This window comes from Carlito syrichta, unplaced genomic scaffold, assembly GCF_000164805.1.
Source record: "Carlito syrichta isolate Samal-C Ts95f unplaced genomic scaffold, Tarsius_syrichta-2.0.1 Scaffold312036, whole genome shotgun sequence".
NCBI lineage: Eukaryota > Metazoa > Chordata > Mammalia > Primates > Tarsiidae > Carlito > Carlito syrichta.
In genome coordinates this window covers 184,057-190,056 of record NW_007256132.1, presented here as the reverse complement: position 1 = coordinate 190,056, position 6,000 = coordinate 184,057, and positions in this window count along the sequence as shown.

Genomic DNA, 6,000 nt, shown 5'->3' with positions numbered 1-6,000 from the left:
CACAAATACATTGTAAAATTAATGTTATGAATGCCAATATAGTAAGTACATAACCCCCTCAAAGCAACAAAGCTATTTGTTGCTCACAATCATTTTTCAAGAATCTAAACAGGCTTAAAATAATAAAATTTAAGTAGAATGTTATAACCAAGAGTCAAGAATGCCTATTAAAGAATTGAAAGTTAAGGCTAATCACAGTACCAACACTAGAAAATGAGCAAGTTGAAATAAAAGGAGGAGACAGCCAATCTGATATCCTCTAAGCTCATTACCCTGGCAGGTGTATTCACAACAACCTTGCTTACTGCCCTCACATGCCACATTAATACAAACTATTATCACTGGAAAGGCGTAACATGTTATTCTTAAGTCAGCACAGAGACAACCGATGATCTGTTTTGAAATGCGTTTCTTTGTATTTAGTATTAATTAACTTTCACACATTTTATTAATATGTTTTGAAGTGTTTTGTATTAGTTATATATACCAATATTTGGGATATGTTCCATATTTGTAAAATCTTAATTATATGTTTATTATATAGACATGTAATGATGAACTTTATGGTATAGTATAGAATAGTATGTTAAAATATTTAACAGCTTATATTTAAAGACAAGTAGAACCATGATGCACATTTGTTTTCGCATGTAGAAATTAGAAATTTCTATTTTATTCAACCTAAGCAATAGGATGATTAAATATATTATTAATTATAATTTGTAAGATTATTGTTAGAATAAAATTGTAAGTTAAATCCAATCACTTGATAAAAGAAAATCATTTTTTTTCTTACAAATGATGATTCAGTAATAAAACAGAGCTTCTGTAGAATCACACTATTAACAATTATATTTTTGTCACATTAAATAAAATTATAAAAAGCAGAAGAAATTATAAAAATGATAAAAAATTATTTAAAAAGAGAAATTATAAACCCAACTTCTCAATTTCTGACCTTGTTGGAAAGATTTTTTTAAAAATTTAGAAAGTTTTCTAAAGCGTAAATCAAGTTTTCTTAGGTCAGTGTTCAACCTGTAGAGAATGTGGAATTTAAGACTCACCATACTGTTCCTAACTAATGTTAACTTGACTTTATATTAAAATGCATCAAATACAATATCATTCCTTTCAATATTAGTTGGATTCACCTTCTTACCAAAACATAAAAAAGAATTCCCAGAAATTTTTGCTGAACAGAACATTTGCTTTAAAACTTCTTCAGTAGTTTATGCCTCAATAAACCATTTGAACCGTCAATTCATTTTTAAGAATTGGAGATACATGGTGATATGGTAGAAACATTAAGAACTTCCTTTTAAAAACAAAAAAACCTACCTACTGACTGCTTGAGTATACCCTTTGTTTCTATCAGACCTCTGCAAAATTACTTGCAGAAACATTGTCTTAAACGTTGTAAGACCTCTTGTTCTTGAGTCATAGAAGAAATATTATCTTGTTTCTTTTATTAGAGCATAAAATAGAGGCAATGATCCCTATTTATATTCTGTAGATATAGATATTTTAGATACAGATACAGAAAATTCTGAGATGATAAGGAAGAAGAGGGCTTTTATCCATAGGCCAATATTATGTTACATTTGTTTTAATATGCTTAGTATGCTCGATCAAATTGAATTCTATCTAAACTAGGCATCTTTTTTTGCTTTGTTTTGTTTTGTCTTTATTTTATTTTATTTTTTATAATCAATATTTTTTATGATATTGTGGGGTACAGTTAAGGGTTAGGTATACAAATATGCTTCGTTCAGGCACCCTTGTTGATAAGAGGTGTCTCCCCGTCCCCAGACAGTATTTACTACCATTAATCCCATCTCCCTTCTCCTCCCCCCCATAGTTTCCCACCACTATCAGTCATTTTCTTATGGTAATACATTGGGTAATTAAGGTCCACTATATGAGTGAGAACATGTGATATTCGGATCTTTGTTTCTGTGAGAGGTCACTCAGTATTATAGACCCTAGTTCCATCCAGGTTGCTGCGAAATTCATGATTTTGTTCTTTTTTATGGCTGTGTAGTATTCCATCATGTATATGTACCACATTTTTTAATCCAGTCCTCTTTTGATGGGCAGCATGGTTGCTTCCAGGTTCTTGCTATTGTGAACAATGCTGCGATAAATATTTGTGTGCAGGTATCTTTTTTATAGAGTGATTTGAGTTCTTCAGGGTATATTCCCAGTAGGGGGATTGCAGGGTCATACGGGAGGTTGATATTTAGAGCTTTTAGGAATCACCACACTGCTTTCCACAGAGGCTGCACTAGTTTACACTCCCACCAACAGTGTAGAAGTGTTCCCTTTTTGCCACACCCTCTCCAGCAACTGTTATTTTTTTAGTTATTGATAATTGCCATTCACTAATCATCAGGGAGATGCAAATCAAAATCACACTGAGATACCACCTAACTCCAGTCAAACTAGGCATTTGTAGACACATGTGCTTTAACAATGTCATTGCCTTTATTTACAGTTTGTGTAGGTAGAGGAAGAAATTTTTTTTTAAATTAAAATTAAAAGGTGTCTCCAAGATTATGAATGCTCCAGGGTTTGGCATATAGTTAGTTAACAAGAATGTCTACGCTGAACTGAAATAGAGATTTCTCAAGCCCTAGTTCTTGTATGACATCTGGCTACCGAAAGGGTATCTTTTACCCAATTTTCTCTTAGTCAGGTGGAAAGATATCTTCAACAAATGAGATATCTTAGAAATATCTCCTCTGTTTCTTGGGTTCTTACCCTCCTTCATATTAGGAAATTGCCCTTTCCACTGAGCCCTATTGTGTCATCTTTGAATATACACAGAAATAAAGTTCTCTGTGTTTGACTGAATGAGCAAGACATAGCTCTGAAGTCTTATAAAGCATAGAGGTTGCTCCCTTATGGTAAATGCAGACAATACCTCAAGAGACTTTGATCATGCAAGAGTAGAGGGTGGTGACATAAGGCCAAGATATTTTCCCATATATTTTTCTGTTATCCAAGCCAGTATGCACCAGAATGAAGAATGTCTATGCCAATAATTATGTCTTTTGAATCAGAGCATTTCTGGTTATAGTAGTTATCAGAAAGATCTTCAATATTTGTGCACATTGTTGACTATTTTCTTTAGATTCCAATGAAGTTTTAAGTTTTAAAAAAAACTTTAACAATATTTTCACAGAAAACAGTGTGGGATATAATCAAGAATTACTATTCTAATACCACATTTATATGCAACTTAAAATGATAGATTAAAAATGACTTTTTTCTAGAGAAAATAAACATTGCTATATAAAGAAAAAATAATAATGAATATACACTGAAATACAGTCATATCATGGTTGAAATTCTTTAAAAAACATAATGAGTGAAATATGGTTAAAAAAAACTGAGGTTTCCTCTAAGAGAATACAAAAAAGAAAATTGCTGTAATTTGTATGCTATGGTCTCCCAGCGGGTCCTTGCTGACTCAGTGACTAACTAACAAGTAGACTAATTTAAGTTTAATATCTCTCTGTTCACCCTTTATTAGTGATGTGAAGAAGCATTAAAAAGACCAAAAGTCAGGCAATAAAGAAGAGAAATGATAATGTGCTGATAATCTACTGAACAGCAAGTATCTGAGGAGCGTATAGTTTGAGTTAACTCCTTCTTGAGAAAGTAACTGACAGAGTTTGAAATTAACCTATCTAGAAATCTAAATCCATGTACAATTAAATCTGGGTAAATAATGGGCCAACAAAAAAGTGTACCATTTCAGCCCACATTTATTCAATATTTAATTACTTGGAACTATGGAAAATTATATTGCAATAACACACTTAGTGGTATTACAAGCCTGTTGTAATTTGTCAAATTATCATTATACCTAAATAACCATGTCACGCTATGTAGATAAGGAATGAAAATATATGTAGTAAACACGTAGAATGATTAAAATTTTAGAAAACAATTTTAATTTTCTCTTTACAAAAGCATAGTGTGAACTGTTAGATAAATAAAGACTATCTTAAATTTAGAAATGTGAAAAAGGAATTTTTTTCTAAGCGCTTTTAGTCTAAATATGGAAAACCGGGAGACTTGTTTACACCTTTTATATGTGAAATTCTAAAAAATAATGACAACAGCTTCGAGGCAGATGACTCAAGTCTGTTAAGAATGTTTGTGTCATACAGATAAAAAGGAAAGAAGACAACTATAATTAGGAAAGTCATTCTGATCACTGGGTTGACAATCAGCAGTACTTATCCATTGGTCTTGGGATCAATGATTCTAAGACAACTTGACTGTGGAGACTACCTGTATTGTCAAACTAATTGGATAAATTGACACCAATGCAGCAAGTGGAAGTGAACTAAAGCAACTTTAAAATGTCAATGCTTTATAAAAGAGGGGTTTGGTTCAAACACAAAAAATATCCTTCCTATTCAATAAATAAGAAGCCCAGCAATAATAGAATGATACACTGCCCATTTTAGTTATAAGAGAAATGAGCAAGTGGGCAAGTTGTGGGATCTTAGTTATGTAGCTTAAAATTTTTAAGATTATTTTCTCAATAAAAAAGGCAAAATAATGTTTTTTTCCTTTGGGTTTGGAATAAAAATAATTTTCTTGAAGATCATCGAAATTATAAATCATAACTGGGCTCGGTGGCTCAGCCTGTAATCCCGTGCCTTTGGGAGGCTGAGGTGAGTGGATTGCCTGAGCCCGTGGGTTCGAGACCTGCCTGGGCAGCGAGACCTCATCTCTACAATTAATCAAAAAATCAGCCGGGTGTGGTAGCGCATGCCTGTAGTTCCAGCTACTCCGAAGGCTGAGGCAGAAGGATCACCGGAGCCCAGCAGGTCAAGGCTGCGGTGGCCGGGAGCGGCCACTGCACTCCAGTCTGGGCGACAGAGTGAGACTCCAATTCAAAAAAAAAATTATAAATCATTATTTAAATGATTTTTTTGTGTGTATGTGTAGGTCACACAGGCTTCTGCCTATGCCATGTTATATTGGAGACAGTCTATTTTTTAAACTCTTTTATAGATAAGAATGCCTCAATGAGTATTCTTGGAAATTGTGGTAAATTTTCCAGAAGGCTTTAGTTATGACTCTAGGGGTTCTGTTGACTAACATTTGGGATACGTGGATATAAACACATGTAAAGTGGTTTCTTTACTTCAGGGACTGTCAGAGCCTTTAATACGTTTGTTCACTGTGATATTCCAAAGGTGTTTGGGATACCGAATCTGACGGATTTCAAATATTCTTGACGACAGAACATTTCAAGCATAGAATATTTTGAGGAATTGATACACAAAACTCACTTTGGAGTATGCCGCTTTTGTTTCAGATGCCCATTTCCTGAGAAGTAACTGTATTGTTTGTGTAGTTTGCAATTAGGAGTAAGAGCTTTGAAGACATTTTGCCCTTTTTTTATCTTTTTTTTTTTTAACCGAGTCCAAACTCTTTCGGTTTTCTACCTGACGGCCAATAAAATAAGAAACTAGGAGTTGGAGCAATGAAAGTAACTGTATTTCAGAGTGTCAGCAGACCAAAAAAATGTGCACTCTTTGTTAGGTGTTTATATAGGGCTAGGGGAAAACGGAGGGAGCTGAGAAAGAGGTGGCCAAAAATCACAAACGTCTGAGTGCTGGCAAGGACTCGGGGAAAGATGTGAAATCTTTTTGTCTTTGGTTAAAGGTCTCATTTTTCCTTTGAATTTTTTTTATTTTTTATTTTATTATAGAGATATGGGATACAAGTGAGGATTAACTACATAAGTAGACTGCAGGCAGGTGAAGATTGGGCTTCTAACTGGTCCTCACTCCCCCAGTAGTCACTTGCCTCCCTCACAGCAGTGACCAGTGACAGCTGATCCCTCCCTTGTGCTCATATGACTACTGTTCAGGACCCACTTATGAGTGAGGACATGTGGCACTTAGTTCTTTGTTGCTGTGATTGATCACTTAGTATGATGGTCTCCAACTCTATCCAATTTGCTGCAAATTC